At 47.8% G+C, this 15,519-nt stretch overlaps 1 protein-coding gene across 1 annotated transcript in view; it reads right to left on the minus strand.

Moving 5' to 3' along the window:
* TRAM2 (translocation associated membrane protein 2) overlaps positions 1-15,519 on the minus strand; it is an 82,069-nt gene that overhangs the window by 19,896 nt on the left and 46,654 nt on the right. The gene's annotated exons all lie outside the window — the stretch shown is intronic.

The raw sequence follows: 15,519 nt of genomic DNA on the forward strand, positions 1-15,519 counted from the left end.
CAGCTGTGCAGTGTTCACACTGAGTCACACACTCATGAGTCATCGTTCACCAGAATGTAGACATGGGTCAGGGAGGATCAAGGTGGCCACAGAACGGAGCAGAGGTGACGGAGTCACTCTGGGAGCCACACCATCCCCCCTGCAAATGATGACATGAGAGAATGGAAGGTCCACGGTGCCGAGGGGTGGGAGGGCAGCGAGCACGGCAACCCTGAAGGCAGACCCACTTGCCTGTTTCCTCTCCTGCCTCCTTTCCACAAGGACCTACCCTCTGAGGGGCGCAGGGCTAACTGCAAAAGCGTGGAGATCAGGGACACTGACCCAGCTTCAGAACACACAGACCGGGGAGGCGATGGACAAGCAAACACATAATGACCCCCACGGTCAGGCACACGGGTCCAAGAGATACACAGAGCACGCCAGCGAGCCACGCCAGAACCTGGGGGTGGGTGCGGGTAGTCAGGTTGGGGGGAGAATCTAGGCAGAGGACGGGGGCATCCGCAGGGTATGAGGCCGCGGTGAATGCCTGGGTGCCCCGTGAAAGGGGGTGGCCTTGAACCTGAAGGTGACACAGACACATTGAAATTCATTCAACAGGCAAATGATGAACCATGGGTCTGGGGAAGTAGACTCTGGCCCCAGAGAACAGCGTCATGCCTGGAGGTGAAGACACTGGTCAGGGAGCTGCCGCCGTGATCCACATCAGGAACCATGGAGGCCTGCATTAAAGGAGGGGGAGAGAGAGAAAGCGGGGAGAGGACCACCAGTGAGAGAAGGGGCAGCACGCAGGGCTGGGCCCACCCAAGTCCTGAGGGCTGGGGGACGGGGAGGGTCAGGCCCGGGGCCGGAGGAGAAGGCTTTGCAGCTGGGAGGACACTTGCCCTGCCTCCTTCAGAATGAAGGACCCAAGGACACAAACTCGATGGGAGCCTGTTTTGAAACCATAAACACATACGAAGTTTCATCGAGACTAGTGTTACTAGGCAAAATGGGATTTATACTCAGCCAGACAAGCACGATCCCAGGGTAGTGAGAGAATACCCGTCAGGACATTGCATTATCCTCTTTAAGGCCCCTTCAGGGCCATGTGCCGCTCTTCACCCCAAATACCAGAGTTCCGAAGAGATGTGACCCTAACCTTTGACCCTTCTTGGAACAAGAATGAGTGTGTGAATTAATATATTCTCTTGTCCCTTTGCTGTTGAGACTAACATGTGTCTTTCTGCACCAAGAATAACCCATGTGCGCGGCTCCACTCTGCGTGTGGGCAGAAGACCATGAAGTCGGTGAGGCTGGTTCTGCCCCCCAGGACTCAGTGGGTGCACACCAAATCTTCACACGAAAAAGCCAGAGGCTAAAATGCCAATGGCAGCAGTAACAACAACAAAACCAAACCACCAGGTTAAAAATGGGCAAAGGAATCGAACAGACATCTAAAAAAAGACATAAAAATGGCCAACAGGTATGTGACAAAGTGCCCGCCATCACTATCATTAAGAAATGCAAATCACGCAAAAAAAAAAAAAAAGAAATGCAAATCAAAACCATGATACCACCTCCCATCCATTCAAATGGCTACTTTTTTTTAAGCCACCAAAAAAGGAAGCAAAAAAAACCCAACAAAACAAAAAACAAAAAAACAGGAAATAACAAGTGTTTGTGAGGACATCCATAAATGGAGCTTTTGTGCATGGATTGCGGGAATGTAAAATGGGAGAGTCACTATGGAAAGCAGTATGGTAGTTCCTTAAAATATTAAAAATAGTAAACTCAAAATGGATAGAAGACCTAAATGTAAGATCTGAAGCCATAAAAACTCCTAAACAAAAAACCACATAGGCAGTAATCTTTTAGACATCAGCCTTAGAAACTTTTTGGGGGATCTGTCTCCTGAGATAAGGGAAACAAAACCAAAAATATACTATTGGGCCTACTCCAAAATTAAAAAGCTTCTGCACAGCAAAGGAAATCATCAACAAAACAAAAAGGCAATCTACGGAATGGAAGAAGGTATCTGCAAATGACATATCCAATAAGGGATTAATAGGCAAAATATATAAAGAATTTCTACATGTCAACACATAAGTAATCTGATTAAAAATGGGCAGAAGCCCTGAACAGACACGTTTCCAAAGAAGACATCCAGATGGCCAACAGACACCTGAGAAGATGTTCAATGTCACTCATCATCAGGGAAATGCAAACAAAACCACAATGAGAGATCACCTCCCATCTGTCAGAATGTCTAGAATCAGACAAGAAATAAGTGTTGGTGATGATGTGGAGAGTAGAGACCCTCGTGCACTGTTAGCGGGAATGGAAACTGGTCCAACCACTGTGGAAAACAGTATGGAGGTTCCCCTTCAAAACCAGAACTAGAAATACCATACAATCAAGCAATCCACTACGGGTATTGACCCAAAGAAAATGAAAGCCTCATCTGCAAAGACAGCTGCACCCCTCCTACGTTCCCTGAAGCATTATCTACAACAGCCACATTATGGAAGCAGCCCAAGTGTCCGCTGATGAAATAAATGGATGTGGTACACATGTAAAGGGACATTACTCAGCTGTTAAAAAAAGAAGAAGAAGAAGAAGAAGATCTTGCCACTTAGGACAATATGGATGGATCTATGGGGTATTATGCTAAGTGAAGTCACAGAAAGGAAAAAAACCTTAAGATTTCATGTCTATGTGGGATATAAAAAATAACCGACCAGAACTAGACTCCTATATCTAGAGAACAAACTGGTGTTGGCCCGAGGGTGGGGATGGGGAATGGGTGAAATCAGTGAAGGGGATCAAGGGGTACACCCCACCAGTTCTAAACTAAGTCCCGGGGGTGAAGAGTATAGCATGGCAGATAGAGTCAGTAACATCGTACGGTGACAGATGGTGACAGCACTCAGGGTGGTGAGCCCAGTGTCATGTGCAGAACTGTCAAATCACTATGCTGTACACCTGAAACTACTACAACATTGTAGGTCAACTAGATTTCCATTTAAAAAATTAAAAATAGAGTTACCGTATGATCCTGCAATTCTGCCTCAGTGTATATGCCCAGAACAACTGAGAGCCGCGTCTCAAAGCAGCCCTTGTGCCCCATGTTCGTGGAAGCACTTTCCACAGCAGCCAAAGGTGGAAATCACCCATGTGTCTACTGACAGATGGACAGACACACAAAATACAATATACACACACAACAGAATATTATTCAGCCTTAAAAAGGAAGGAAATCCTGCCATGGGCTACACCATGGACAAACCTGCAGGTGGCTGGAGTCCAATTCACAGACACAAACCAGAAGGCTGGGGTGGGGGGCCAGAGGGGCTGGGGGCCCGGGGGGGGGGTGGAATGGGGAGTTGCTGATTTAGGTACAAAGTTGCAGTTTGGCAAGAACAGCATCCTGGAGATGGGCCAGACAACAACATAAATGTATTTAACACTACTGAACTGTACACTTAAAACACTCAGAAATGGTGATGATGGTAAATTTTATCTTATGCATGTTTAAATTTAAAAAACCACCACCAGCGGCCAGGTGTTAGATAAGTCCTCTGAAGTGGACCGAAGGCTGAAGGGGAGGTAACAGGGAGAAGTGTCACTCATTCAAGGAGGGGACACAGCTGGGTGGGGCGGGGCAGGGGGGGGGGAGCCGGAAAGGGCAGAGGCCCCAGGCAGGTGATGGGGGACTGAGACTGGACCAGGGGTCTGGAGAGCTGCAGAAGTGAGTGGGCCATGACCTTCATGTCCCCTTATAGGTCCCAGCAAGGTCTGAAAGGCCCTGGCAGGCTACTGAGACTTTTGGTGCCATAATTATAAAGCTCACTCCTCCTGCCCCATGGACAGTTAGAGTCAGAGAGGCATGCACGGAAGGCAGAACAGCATGGTGCCAGGGTCATGGCGAGAAGACACATTCAGATAGAGGCGGGTGATAGAGCTACCGTAGGGAACTGTTCCTTCTGGAACCCCATCGGCACTCTGGAGCCTTCCATCATGCTTTCAGAATTCTACAACATGGGGATATTCTGTTTGATCTCATGATATGGGCAAGGAGAGCAGGGGAGATCATGGGGTTCAGAGAGGTAAGAGGAGCCCTTCTCAGGGCCTTCGGTGCCCCAGCCCAGCCAAAAAACGCCACCTCAAGAGTCACCATCACCCACACATGCCCTCCGCTTGCCCTGCATCCTTACTGGTGATAATCCACTCCTTGAGGTCCTTCTACTTTGAGGACAAGCAGCAGGATCCCCAAACACTCAAAAGCTGGGTTCTGATTCATACACATTATCTCTGGTACTTTCCCCTGACCCACAATCTCCCCACTTTCCATCACAACAGGAAAGGAACTGGTTTGGCTCCTTCTGCTCTCCACAGAGCCACGGAGGCTGGAACTTTGTAATCTTCTAGGAGGCCATAAACCAATCCATGTTTCTGGTATATATACATTTTTTTTTTTTTTTTTAAGATTTTGATTGCTCATTGGAGCTTCTGCTCTTGAAGGTCTGCCCATCATGCACAAGCTCTCAAAAAGGCTAGCAATGGTTTGCAGTAACCTACTCTACTTTTTGCAGAAAAGTCACTTGTAACACGTAGGCCAGAGAGGCAACCCAAAGGAGCAAGGCAGTCCGGGTCTGGCAAGGTCACACCTTTCAGCCCAGAGGTCCGCTGCCTTACACAGCTGCTACCTCCACTTGCACAGGACCCTGCCTGCTGATGTTGTTTAAACAGAGCGCCCTCCTGGTCTATCGTTCACCCTTCTGCTTTGAGAGGGGGACAAGTTTAAGAAATAGCCACTTTCCTACAAAGACGTGGTATATATATATATGATGGAATATTACTCCGCTATCACAAAGAAGGAAATCTTGCAATTTGCCAACGACGTGGATGGAGCTAGAGTGTATTATGCTGAATGAAAGAAGTCAGTGAGAGAAAAACAAATAACAGATGATCTCACTCATATGTGGAATTTAAGAAAGAAAACAGATGAACAGGAGAGAGGGAAATAAGCCATAAGAGACTCCTAACTACAGAGGACAAACTGACGGCTGATGGAGGGATGTGGGTGGGGGGATGGGCTAGACGGGGGATGAGTGGTTAGGAGGGCGCGTGTTGTGCTAAGTGGGTGTTGTATGTAAGTGCAGAATCACTGACTTTTACTTCAGAAACCAGCACGGCACTGTGTATTCACTAAAATTTAAATTTTAAAAAATTTCTCAGTACAAGAAAAAAATATCCACCTTCCTTTCTACCTTACTAAAAGACAGTTAAAACTGGAATACACACTAGCTGACAGGTAGCCTCGAGGTCAGGGGCGCTAGAGGGGAGTGTGGCCATGGGAAGCCACACAGCGTATATCCCCCGGAGGGTGATGAAGGAGTGGGGAAGGTGCTCCTCAGAGACCGTGCCAGGGTAGAGGGGCAGCCCAGTGGGGCTGGATTCCCGATATTCCAGAAGCAAAGAGAAAAATTTTTACGTGAAATCATCTGATTTAAAAATATTGGGGACTGGGGCGCCTGGGTGGCTCAGTTGGTTAAGCAACCGCCTTCGGCTCGGGTCACGGTCCCGGAGTCCCGGGATCGAGTCCCGCATCAGGCTCCCAGCTCCATGGGGAGTCTGCTTCTCCCTCTGACCTTCCCGCCTCTCATGCTCTCTCTCTCAAATAAAAAAAATTAAAAAAATTAAAAATTAAAATTAAAAATATTGGGGACTAATTCAAAATTAAAAAAAAAAAAAACACTTCATGGGCCAACACCAGACTGGCCAAAGTAAATAGATCTGCATGCCAACTCTGACCACGGGCCAGCAGCAGGGAGCCTCCAGCCTCCGTGACCCCTAACACCCTTCCTCCCACGCACGCCCATGGAGTATGTCAAAATGCCCTTCTGCAGGAATGGGCCCAGCTTTGGAAGAAAGCACCTTCCAACTGTAGATGCATTCGTCCCCGCCCACCAAACACGGCATTTGCTTGGCTTATCTCTGATCACGGTTTAAATAAAGAGAGATCTAGAGTCGTCCATAACGAGCCCCTTGGCTGTTCTGACCACCTCTGTCAGCAGCGGTCCCTTGACGGGAGTAACGTTCTAATGGACATCCTGTTTTGCTTCCTATGACTAAGAGATACATTCCTGTTTCCTTTGGTGTCACCTGTAAGCAGCTTCTCCCGTCTGCCCTACGTGTCCTCATGTCATCCGGGTACTCCCATGCGGTCTCGCACGTCCTCCTGTGTCTTGAGCTGGTGGGTGGCCGCCTGGAGCCATCCCATCCACCTTTCAGATCCTTAGAGTCTGGGCATCTGCCAAGGAGACTTGCGACTCTGGGTGAAAATCTCACTGTTCAGAGAGCCTCACTGCACACTCTGGCTGTCTTCTGGTTCCCGGCGCCTTTCCCAACACCTGCACATCCAGGCTGACAAAATTCACTTACTGTGGGTGTCTAGGCTTATTGCCAATTCTGTTTCCAAATTATTTTTAAGCTCGAAAAGAAGAACTTAGGGGCGCTTAGGTGGCTCAGTTGGTTAAGCACCTGTCTTCAGCTCAGGTCACAATCCCAGGGTCCTGGGATCGAGTCCTGCATCAGGCTCCCTGCTCACTGGGGAGTCTGCTTCTCCTTCTTCCTCTGCCACTTTGCCTGTTCATGCTCTCTCTCTGGCATGCTGTCTCTCAAATAAATCTTAAAAAAAAAAATCAAGCTTTAAAAAGAAAAAGGAGGAGAACTTAGATATGAAAAAAAAAGCACCACAAGCAAAATCAAGAGGCAAATGATTACCTAGAGGGAAAATATTCATAATTCAGACCATAAATGAAGGGCTAATCTTGTTAACATGCAAAGCGCTCCTAGCACTTGAGGATAAAAAGCTCAAAACTGCAACAGAAAAACGGGCAAGGATAGGAACAGACAATTCACAGAGAAAAGAGAGATGGCCCTTATGCATTTAAAAAGATGCTCAGCCCTACACAGAAGAGAAATGCAAATTAAAACTACAGTGAGCTACACCATTTCATACCTATCAGATTGGCAAAAATCCAAAGCTTGACAATATACTCAGGCTCTCTTTCACACACAGCTGATGAGAATGCAAAACGGACCCCCTCTTTGGAAAGGCAATTTGGCAATTTTGATCGTGATTACAAGTGCATCAGCCCTTTGATGTGGCAACTCCACTTCTGGGAATTTATCTTATAGTAACACCTGCCATGTTCAAAATGACATGTGTACAAGGTTATGCACCACAGCACTGTTTTTAACAATAAACTGATGGCGGCAGTCCAAGTGGCTTCCATCTGCTGGGGCCTGGTGACATAGATCACAGTTCTCATGCACTGGGGCTGCTCAAAGCGGGGCTGCACACCGGCAGTCCCAGCATCAGCTGGGCGATCGCTGGTGCAGATCGACCCCAGGCCTGTGGGATCAGAAACTCCGGGGACGGCCCCAGACTTCATGTTTAATGACATCTCCAGGTGATTCTGATGCATATACTAAATTTAGGCAGCACCAACATAAACAATGGGGCTATTTTTAAAAATGAGAGATGAAGATCAAAAACGGGAAACTAATCAGATTTAGAGAGCAGAATTATGGTTGCTCTGGGAGGGGGGACCGGCTAGGATGAGGTTGGGCGCTCTGTACCTTGATCTGGGTGATGGTGGCATGGGTGTGCACCTGTGTTACCAATTCGCCGAGCCAGGGCCTCACGGAGTGCGTGTGCTATACCTCAGGACGGTTTGTGAGAAAAACGATGACGCGCTCTACGTGTTGCCATGGAAGGATATCCAGGATCGATTACTTAGGGGGAAAGCAAGGTACAGAACACGCAGTACTCTACCAGTCGAGGAGAAAGAGAAAACAAACATGTGTTATTTGTGTGTGCATAAAGAAATACTGGAAGGCAAGGAGAAATCCAGGAAAGGCACAGAGGAAACAACAGGGATTATCCACAGGGGATGCGGGTGTCAAAGGAAGAGCTCAGGGTGAGAACAAGACTTTTACACAGACTTGCTGGACAGGTGGGTGTAGCTTCCATTAAAAAAATAATCGTTAGGGGCACCTGGGTGGCTCCGTGGGTTAAAGCCTTCGGCTCAGGTCGTGATCCCAGGGTCCTGGGATGGAGCCCCGCATCAGGCTCTCTGCTCGGCAGGGAGCCTGCTTCCTCCTCTCTCTCTGCCTGCCTCTCTGCCTACTTGTGATCTCTCTCTGTCAAATAAATAAATAAAATCTTTAAAAATAATAATAATAATAGTTAAATAAATACATGTGCAAATTCTTTCACTTTGTACAAATAAAAGTAGGAGGTGTTGTCTTTCCCACCTCACTGCTTTATTTTATTTTATTTATTTTTTTTTTTTATTTTTTTCTTTTTACCACAGAGACCCAGACTAGATGGAGAGACCCGAAGCTCATCTCTGGAGCCCATCATGCGATCGGGGTCTCCCTGCCCGCACTCACCCTGCCCCCAGACAAGGAGGATCAGGCCATCTACCTTAGACCATCAAAGGCAGAAGGATGAGATAACGGACTTACAAACCGTGAAGGGCTACACAAACAGACGGGATCATTATGACACTTCCACCAGAATCCGAAGGTAAAAGAACAACCATCACCGCACATCACACACAGGAAGTACTCCCATGAGGGTGCTTATTTAGGATCAAGACTACGACAACCATCTATTTACTGAGCACACGCTTTGCGCCAGGCGTGGTAGTGAACACATCTTGTAAGTGGCATCAGTCACCTCTCCCAGGAAGCCCATGTATTTTGCCCATTTTGCCGACCTAGCAACTGAGGTGTGAGGCCAACAGCTAGTGAGGGGTGGGCCAAGCCCCCAAGCATGCGGCCAGTGACAGGGGCCAAGGCCTCTTGGCCTTCTGCCTCCCTTCAAATCCTACAGATGGTGCATCTGTTAAACCTGAAGGCCTGCCTTCTCCTCGAGGTGCCAGGAGGTGAATGGGTGGAGGACAGGCGCGGGGCACGGAGCCTCAAAGGGCAGCATGCTGACCATACTCCGGCTCTGTCGGCCAGGCTGCCAGGCCACGCGCTCACTGGCCTCCAGACCCGGAAGCTGTGGCCGGTGACATCAGAGCTACAAGCATCACTGAGGCACTCATGCACTCGGCTGTTAGAGGAGTTGAATGTGGCTTCTTCCTCCCCATCCCCCCAAAATGATTAAGTTGAAGTCCTAACCTCCACCACCTCAGAACATGACCTCACGGGGACACCGGGTCCTTACAGAGGTCATCAAGTTAAAAATGAGATTAATGTGAGTGAGCCCTAATCCAACTTTACTGGTGTCCTTACAAAAAGGGGAAAGTGGAAATACAGACACACACATGGGCAAGGCGGCCATTTATCTATACACTGAGGAGAGAGGCCTGGAATAGGCCTTCAAATAGGAATAGGAAGGAATAGGCCTTCAACCTTCAAATGAACCAAGTTGCCAACACCCTGATCTTGGCACTTCTAGCCTCCAAAACCGTGATACAATGAGTTCCTGTTATTGAAGCCACTGGATCTGTGGTCCTTTGTCACAGCAGCCCTAGCAAAAAATATGTGCCCTTATACAATCCTTCCTCACACACACAAACCCCCCTCCAGCCAGGTAACTAAAGATCAAGCTGGGGAATCGTCAAGGTTACCATTTTAACTCCAAGTTACAGGATTTGGGATAGATTTTCACCAGTTTTCTAGTAAAATAGATAAGAAAAGGATACTTTCAAAAGGGCCTAACTCTGGAACTGTTTTCTTGAAGTACCATTCCTTTTTACAAGGCTGTAAACCCCATACCTCATGGCTGCCAGGAACAAATACAGCAATGATTCCGAGGTGCCAAGCACACACTCAGCACCCCTGCAGTTTACAAACGTTGAGGCTTCGATCTACAATCCACCTGTGCAGACAACAAACAGCACGTGGAGAACGTCAACATGCAGGCAAGTGTAAGCTTACAAAAAAATAAATAAAAGCAAAAATTCACAAAGGAAAAATAACTCTTCAAGGATCTTGTGCAAAAAAAAAAAAAGAGGAAAGAAAAAGAAAAATCTAGAATCACAGTTTTTCCTCTTCCCCCTGGATAAAGATAACAATGTCAACAAGTCCATTGTTAAATTGGGAACAAAAACTATTTCAGTAAGAACTGAATAAGAAAACAATTACCCAAGCTAGACAGAAGACAAGATTGGATCAGGAAAGACGGGAATGTGAAGAAGCAAAATGTGGGATGGGGTCTGGGTCAGATGATGTGTGGGAGGGAAGGAAAAGAGCAAAAAAAAACTCGCCAGAGGAGACAAGAGAATGGCAGATGCAGCAGGTCAAGGACGCCATTGTTTGACTTCTGGCTGGTGAAACTCAGCCACAGGCACTCAGGGTTCCACTCACTTAAACCTCTAAAACTGCACACTGAAGGGGAGGAGTCCTCTGGGCCGTAACAGGAACATGGAGAAAATCAGGTCTAGGCTGAAGGGGTCACTGGAGGCGTTGATGTGTTCAGTCGTGAAAATTCACTGAGCCAACCACTCATGGTTTGCCGGCTTCTCTACACAATTGTTAGGCTTCAATAATCGGTGCCCTGCTCTGAAGGTGTCCCCGCTTCCAGCTCCAAAGTCACTTGCTGGAGTCCTAACCCGATGAGAGGTGTTACAGGTAGGGGCCCTTGGGAGTGCTTAGGTCATGAGGTGAAGCCTTCATGGGGCTGGGCCCTTACAAAGGAACCCCCGGCGCTCCCAGGGCCCTCCACCCTGTCAGGACTCCTGGAAGAGGGGCCCCACCTGACAGTGCTCCCATCTCAGACTTCCAGCCTCCTGACTGGTGAGAAAGAAGTTTCTGTTGTTTATAAGCCACCCAGTCTGTGGGATTCTGTTTGAGCAGACCAAACAGAGGAAGGCAGTAAGTTTAATAACAAGTTTCATTCAGTTAACTTGGGCGGGGGGGTGGAAATCAAGTTCAGGGCTGGCTATAAGTCCTGGTCAGAGACTCCCCATCTTTTTCAGAAGGTTGACCAGTAAGGCCAGGGACACTGGGGAATGTGGGTTCTTCTCTTCCTTATACAAACAGGACTGTAGGGCCAAAGGGAATCTTGGGGGCTGTTTGACCTGAGGGGCCAGGACAGAGCCAGGTCTCTGCCTCCCTGGTGGTTCTCCCCACCTCTCTCCACGGCCCCACCTCACAAACCCAGCCTTCCCCGGCTTCCCTGGGCCTGGGTGCTGCACGCAGTGGAAACAGCCCAGCCTGGGGTGGGTCCCTGGGAAGGGAGCTCTGTGTGTCTCAGCCCCCTCCAAGGTGGGTAGCTTGCTCCATAATCAAGCAAGACTGTCTCCAGAGCCACTGCTGCCCACCTGTCTCTTCCCTTTTGTCCCCCACAAGCTTATCTGACAAACAGGGGCTCAGTCTGCTATGTGATGCCAGTCTTTCAAGCAGGAGACAAGGGTAATTCCCGCCAGGCAGCACATGGAACAAAAACACGCCCTGAGCCCTGGACAAAGGCGTTCCGCTGAAAGAGGCCTGAAAACCATCTGTCTGTTGGGAGTTTACAGGGTGGTGTGTCTCATCCTACCAGGGACCGTGGGAACAACAGCCGAGCTCTGGTGGGGCTAGTCCCTGGCCTTCACATTCCCAGCTGCAAAATGCCACCCGCTGCTGGGGGCGATAAAGCCACTATTGAGGACCACGAGAGCTGGGATGTGTCCTTGTCACCTCCAAGGACTACAAAACAAACCCTTCTCCTGAAGAGCCCCCGCCCCCGCCCAGCCTTGTTAATCAAGGGGAGCAGCAACAGGTGGGCTCGGGAATGCACAGCGACCACCACCTCCACCCACACAGTCTTACCAACACAGCCATGACTTCTTGGGAGCTACCACACAGCTCGAACCCAAAGCTACCCCGTGGTACTCCTCACCTCCCTCCACCCGCTCCCCCCATACCAAAGCGTTCTAGAACAACCAAAACTGGGAGAGCAGAGAAAAATGCAAACAAGTTCAGGGCTGAGTGTGTCCAGAAGCGCAGGGTCATGTGAAAGCCTGCCTGGTGCTTTTTATGAAGGACACTGAGAACAGCACTTCCCAGTCTTCACAGGAATCACTTGTGGATCTCCTTAAATAGCAAGAGCTGGGGGCACCTGAGTGGCTCAGTGGGTTCACTGGCTGACCCTTGGTTTCCGCTCACGTCATGATCTCATCGGGCTCCATGCTCAGCCGGGAGTCCATTTCAGATTCTCTCTCTCCCTCAGCCCACCCCCTGCTCGAGAGCACGCATACTCTTTCTCTCTCTCTCAAACAAATAAATACATGTTTGTTGTTGTTTTTTTCGTTTTGTTTTTTTAAAGCAAGATCTGACACAGTAGTTGCGTGGTGGGGCCTGGGAGCCTGCATGTCTAGTGAGTCCCCAGACAATGTGAACAGTGTGGGGCTGAGGACAATCTGAGGGGCAAGCCCTTGAGAGGACTCTCAGGGCTTCTTGTATTCAGGAAACACATGGGCTTGAGACCAGGACCACAGCTCTCAGTTTTGCAGAAGGTGGAGACAACAAATGTTAAGCAGTGCTCCCGAGACCACTGAGCCAATGAGCGGCACAACCGAAAACAACCTTATAAATGTTAAGCCCAGCTGGGGTCACCTGTTCTAGGACAGAAGAAAAGCCAGCGACCTTGAGTCACTGGGCGAATTAATGGCACAATGCAAAACAACCTTGTAAATGCTCGACCTTGTAAAAACCCATCTGGTGTCACCAGCTCTGGATTGGAAGGGTCTGTGTAAAGAATCTTTTTCTGAGCTTTTACGTTCTATTTCTGGCCATAACACTGACACTCTGTGGTATTTTCAACAGGAAGAAGACTCGGAGTCTAATGGTAAGACCAGAAACCGGGCATTTTATTCCTTGCCAGAGCTGGACAGGGTGTGTGGTTGCCAGATAAAACCCAAGGCGACTGGGGCACCTGGGTCAGTTAAGCACCCAACTCTGGGTCTCAGCTTGGGTCTTGACCTCAGAGTTGCTGAGTTCAAGCCCTGCCCAGAGTGGAGCCTACTCAGGAAAAAAAAAAGCCAGTTAAATTTCAGATTGATAAAGAATAATTTTCTAGTATAGTTATGTAGCACATATAATCTGGGATATACTCATAGGAAAAGAGAAAACAGAAAATACTCACTGTGTATCTGAAATTCCAAATTTAACAGGCAGTCCTGGATTTCTGTTTGCTAAGACTGGCGACCCTAACAGGATAGCAAAATGGGAATAAGGACAGTAGGGATTTGGTAATATGGAACACTTCCTGCTTCACGGCTGTTGACTGTAAAGAAAAACACAAGGATGCTGGCATGGTAGGCATTCCATCAGGAGGCGCACAGCTTATTACTATAACAATAATGCCCATTTCTCTGACTGGGGCTTAATCTGCTTAGCCAGCTCATTATAATGGGACAAAATCATACGCTTATGGCTGGTATTATGAGTTGAATTGCATCCCTGCAAATTCATCTGTTGAAGTCCTAACCCCTGCCACTTCAGAACGTGCCCTTATTTAGAAATAGAATCGTAGCAGATGCCGTGAGTGAAGACGAGGTCAAAGACTGGGGTAGAGTGGGCCCCTAACCTAATGTAACTGATGTTTTTATAAAAAGGGAAAATGTGGACGTGGAGACTGAATGCACACAGTGCAAATCCCATATGAAGAGAGGCGTTTTCTGCTGCCACAAGCCAAGGAACCAGAAGCCAGGACGGAGGGCTGGGACCAACCCTGCCCCAGAGCCTGCAGAGGGAGCATGGCCCTGCTGATGCCTTGACCTTGGACTTCTTGCCGCCAGAACTGTGAGACAATGAATCTCTCTTGGTAAGCCACTCAGTTTGTGGCACTTTTGTGACCTTACCCTATAAACAGATGCAGGGAGCTGGGAGGAGGGAAGAGAGAAGAGCAGAGGCGAGAAACTCACCAACATTACCTTTAGTTACTGTCTGCAGAACTTGAAAACCTCAGCCGAGGAAAGACGCAGGGAGTCAGAAATGGCAGACGGTTTTTTTATGAACACAGTCACTGCTCTACTAAAATTCAAATTTAAATGTCAAACCAAGGGCTGCCTGGGTGGCTCAGTCAGTTAAGCATCTGCCTTGGGCTCGGGGTCCTGGGGTCGAGCCCCGCAACAGGCTCCTTGCTCAACAGGGAGCCTGCTTCTCCCTCTCCCTCTGGTCCCCTGCTCCTGGTCTCTCTTTGTCTATCTTTCTTTCTATCTCAAATAAATAAATAAAATCTTTAAAATAAATAAATGACGAATTGAAAAATAAGTAAATAAATGTTGAATTGAGCAAAGTTACACAAAATTTAAAGAAACCTTAGAAATCAGAATTTACCCAGGTTATACTAAAAGGATATGGTCCCAAGCACCCTCGGCCTCAAAGAGATTTGGGAGTAGGGTTCTAAAAATCGCAACCTCAACAGACCCATTATTGTGAACTGCTGTTTTCCCTGGAGGAGTTTGCTTTCCTCCTGTACTTACAAACCAAACATGACCATACAGAGCTGCCATGTAAGGAGGCCCCACACAAAATGAAGCAGGCTGTTCTGATTTCATTGTCACTCTTCATTATTTGCTTGTCATATTTCAAATAGCCCCAGGTGGCAAGATTTAAACAAGAGATACTATTTAACAATACTTCATCCTCTCTTCCTACAGTAACTGAAACCTCCTCGTTTCAGTATGGATTATAACGTACCTTCACCTTTACCAAGGCCTTGTTCTGGCCTGGAAGGGGATGCCAGGAGCAGAATTCAATAACCGCACCCTAGAAAAATGCCAAACCCAGCTGGCCCCATCACACTGGCCTTCGTTCAGGCACTAGAATGTGCCAAGATATTTGTTTCTCACTTGAGGCCTTCACACATGCTAATCCCTGTGCCTGGAATGTTCTTTCTTCGGCCTGGACTCCCCCTCCTCCCCATTGCCCCAATACAACTTGTCACACATACTCAGCCCCAATGTCAGCTTCTTGGCAACATCTTCTGTCCTTACTTTTTTCATCTTTCTTTATCACACATATGTTTTATTCCCTTCACCACCCCAATCACAACCATAATTTTTTTATTATTTACTCGTTTATTATCTATCCCGCCCTAATAAACGGTGAGCTCTAGGAGTCAGAAATCAGACATGCTTTGTGCACAAAAAAAAAAAAAAAAAAATAGGCACAATGATCAATATATTGGAAGAGAGAGCCCAGAAATAAACCTATGCTTCTATGGTCAATGAATCTATGAGAAAGGAGGCAAGAATATACAATGGGGGAAAGACAGTCTCTTCAATAAATAGTGTTGGGAAAACTGGAGAGCCACACGCAAAAGAAAGAAACTGGACCACTTTCTGACATCACGCACACAAACAAACTCAAAATGGACTAAAGACCTAAATGTGGGACCTGAAACCATAAAAATCCAAGAAGAGAACAAAGGCAGTAATTTCTCTGACATCAGCTACAGCAACATTTTTCTAGAAATGTCTCCTAAGGGAAACAAAAGCAAAAGCAAACCATTGGGACTACAGCAAG

This window comes from Neovison vison, chromosome 1 (assembly GCF_020171115.1).
Source record: "Neovison vison isolate M4711 chromosome 1, ASM_NN_V1, whole genome shotgun sequence".
Lineage (NCBI taxonomy): Eukaryota > Metazoa > Chordata > Mammalia > Carnivora > Mustelidae > Neogale > Neogale vison.